We start from the raw sequence: 4324 nt of genomic DNA, 5'->3' as shown, positions 1-4324 counted from the left end.
TCACTATCACTTCAAGTTGATCTAGATAGGGTTTTGAAATGGTCAAAGGATTGGCAGATGCAGTTTAATGCTGATAAATGTAAAGTTCTGAGGTTAGGTAATGATGATAGAGTTACAAGATACGAGCTAGATGGTGTTGTGATTGCGAAGTCGGATTGCGAAAGGGATCTGGGAGTTATGATTAGTAAGAATTTAAAACAAAAGGATCAATGCATAAATGTTCGTAATAAGGCAAATCGGACACTTGAATTTATTAATCGCAGCGTTAGTAACAAGACACCTGGTGTGGTTCTCAAGCTATATCTTGCTCTAGTTAGGCCCCATTTAGATTATGCAGTTCAGTTTTGGTCGCCATATTATAGAATGGATATAAATTCACTTGAACGTGTCAAGCGTAGGATGACTAAGTTAATTCCCCAAATTAGAAATCTTTCATATGAAGAAAGATTAACAAAGCTTAAGTTGCATTCACTGGAAAGGCGAAGAGTTAGGGGCGACATGATAGAGGTTTACAAGTGGGTGAATGGACATAACAAGGGGGATATTAATAGGGTATTAAAAGTATCAACACAGGACAGAACACGAAACAATGGGTATAAATTGGATAAGTTTAGATTTAGGAAAGACTTGGGTAAATACTGGTTCAGTAACAGGGTTGTTGATTTGTGGAACCAATTGCCGCGTAACGTGGTGGAGGTGGGGTCCCTCGATTGTTTCAAGCGCGGGTTGGACAAGTACATGAGTGGGATTGGGTGGTTATAGAATAGGAGCTGCCTCGTATGGGCCAATAGGCCTTCTGCAGTTACCTTTGTTCTTATGTTCTTCTTATGTTATTAACAAAGCTTAAATTGCATTTACTGGAAAGGAGAAGAGTTAAGGGTGACAGGATAGAGGTTTACAAATGGATGAATGGACATAACAGAGGGGATATTAATAAGGTATTAAAAATATCAACACAAGACAGAACGCGAAACAATGGGTATAAATTGGATAAGTTTAGATTTAAGAACATATAAACAAAGGTAACTGCAGAAGGTCTATTGGCCAATACGAGGCAGCTATTATCTATAACTACCCAATCCCACTCATAAACATTTAATTCCTTCATAATAACAAATTTCGATTTCTCCTGTAAATTAAATTGTATAATTATGAGTGCATCTCAAACTGCTTTCAACACCACATCCAATGCAGATAATATTTCAACAAAATGCCTGACGACAGAAATTATATGTTAAATTAGGTTCTAGGAGGAACAAAAACAGAAAAATCTTACTCGTGCATATATGAAGAAAAAACAGATAAAACTTTGCGTTATCTTTGTTAAGATAAACAAATATTTATTTAACTTTGAACAATCTTGAGTTGTTGTACACTAACACCTCCCTTGTATTATCTTGTGCTACTTCACATGTCTAAGCTGCTTGAATCTCTTCCCACACTCTAGACACTCATAGAGGACGATCACCAAAATGCACAAGCTCGTAAATGACGTATTATAGCTCCACGTGTTCTAAAATGTTTGCCACACTCGGCACATTCAAAAGGTCTTTCACCTATATGCACCATCCTGTGAGTCTGCATACCTACACGATGATTGAATCTCTTTCCACACTCTGGACACTGATGAGGTTTGTCACCTGAATGCACTAACATGTGTTGCTGCATATTTCCAAGCTGATTGAATACCTTCCCACACTCTGGACACATATAAGGTTTTTCACCTGAATGCACTAACATGTGAGTCTTCATTTTTCCAGGAAACCTGAATACCTTTCCACACTCTGGACATTGGTGAGTCATCTTCTTTATGAGAATTTTGTGAGAAGGTGTCCTCCTCCGGATGACTGCACAAGTGGTGATATCGAGCGTGGGGTACAGTGTCAATGTTGACGGTTATGCAAGGCTTGAATGTCGTTCCTTAGAGCTAGATTTGATGTTGACCAAACCACACACTAGAGAGTGAAGGGACGACGACGTTTAGGTCCGTTCATGACCATTCTCAAGTCGATTGTGATGAGGGAAGTTGTTGTTTTTGACAATAAATAGGCAAGATAGAGGTGAGGAGAAGGAAATAATAGATTTCATTTCTTTTATTTATTATGCATCCCGTACCCATCCTGTGGGCTGTGGTGTAAAGGCTTAAAGTGGCACATAAATAGGTTCAGGAACTGAACTCTCTAGTTCGTTAAGCTAAGCAAAAACCAATCTTTTGACGCTAGTTACACTATTATTAATGCTATATATACATGTACACATACTCATACATACATGTACATATATATACATATACATACACATACTTATTCAATCACCTACTCAAATACACACATCGATAATCTTTGTATCACAAGTGATAGGACACTGGGATATATTATCCGAAGGGTTAGTAACAAGACACCTGGTGTTGTTCTTCATCTATATCTTGCTCTGGTTAGACCCCATTTAGATTTTGCTGTTCAGTTTTGATCGCCGTACTATAGAATGGATATAAAATCATTTGAACGTATCCAGCGTAGGATGACAAAGTTAATTCCCAATATTAGAAATCTTTCATGTGAAGAAAGGATAACAAAGCTTAAATTGCATTCACTGGAAAGAGTTAAGGGTGACAGGATAGAGGTTTACAAGTGGATGAACGGACAAATGGGATATTAATAAGGTATTAAAAGTATCAACACAAGACATAACTCGAAACAATGGGTATAAATTGGATAAGTTTAGATTAAAGAACATAACTGCAGAAGGCCAATTGGCCCATACGAGGCAGCTCCTTTCTATAACCAACCCAATCACACTCATATACATGTTCAACACACGCTTGAAACAATCGAGGTACCCCACCTCCACCGCGATACGCGGTAATTGGTTCTACAAATCAACAACACTGTTACCGAACCAGTATTTACCCAAGTCTTTTCTAAACTAAATCTAAACTTATCCGTTGATTTTTGTATCATCGGCAAATTTGCAAATGTTGGTACTCAAACCTGAATCTAAATCATTTATATATATATTAAAAACAACAGAGGTCCCAATTGAGTTTAGCAATTACCAAGGAGGATGTAATTAACCAATTAGTAAAACTCAAACCAAACAAATTCCCAGGGCCGGATGAAGTGTTTGCCAGGGTGCTTAAAGAATGCAAAGAGGAACTTTGCGACCCACTGTCTACCATATTGAGTAAATCAATAGAGTCAGGCAGAGTGCCAGAGTTATGGAAAGTTGCTAATGTGATACCAGTTTTTAAGAACATAAATTATTGATTTAGTTATGTTAGTTTAGGTTAGGTTAAGATAGGTAGGGTTGGTTAGGTTCGGTCATATATTTACGTTAGTTTTAACTCAAATTTAAAAAAAAAAACTCATACATATTGAAATGAATAGCTTTGTCATTTCATAAGAAAAAAAATTGAAAAATATTGAAATTCTGAAAAACTTAGCTTATTAGGCAAATTGGGCCTTGCATGGTAGGCGAAGAACTGTGTTCTGGCTAATAGGTACAACATATATATATATATGTATATATATATTATAAAATATAAGGCAACTGCAGAAGGCCTATAGGCCCATACGAGGCAGCTACTATTTATATCCACCCCAATCCCACTCATATACACGTGCAACCTATGCTTGAAACAATCGAATCGAGGGACCCCACCTCCACCACGTTCCGCGGTAATTGGTTCAACAAATCAACAACCCTGTTACTGAACCAGTATTTACCCAAGTCTTTCCTAAATCTAAACTTATCCTATTTATACACATTGTTTCACGTTCTGTGTTGTGCTGATACTTTTAATTCCCTATTGATATTCCCTGTTACGTCCATTCATCCTCTTGTAAACCTCTATCATGTCACCCCTAACTCTTCGCCTTTCCAGTGAATGCAACTTAAGCTTTGTTAATTATTCTTCATATGAAAGATTTCTAATTTGGGGAATTAAATTAGTCATCCTACGCTGGACACGTTCAAGTGAATTTATATCCGTTCTATAATACGGCGACCAAAACTGAACTGCATAATCTAAATGGAGCCTAACCAGAGCAAGATATAGCTTAAGAACCACACCAGGTGTCTTGTTACTAACGCTTCGATTAATAAATCCGAATGTCCTCTTTGCCTTATTACGAACATTCATGCATTGATCCTTTAGTTTTAAATTCTTACTAATCATAACTCCCAGATCCCTTTCGCAATCCGACTTCGCAATCTCAACACCATCTAGCTCGTATCTTGTAACTCTATCATCATTACCTAGCCTCGGAACTTTACATTTATCAGCATTAAACTGCATCTGCCAATCTTTGACCATTTCAAAACC

This window comes from Procambarus clarkii, chromosome 64 (assembly GCF_040958095.1).
Source record: "Procambarus clarkii isolate CNS0578487 chromosome 64, FALCON_Pclarkii_2.0, whole genome shotgun sequence".
Classification (NCBI taxonomy): Eukaryota; Metazoa; Arthropoda; class Malacostraca; order Decapoda; family Cambaridae; genus Procambarus; species Procambarus clarkii.
The sequence above is the reverse complement of the archived record's forward strand: the minus strand, read 5'-3'. Positions refer to the sequence as shown.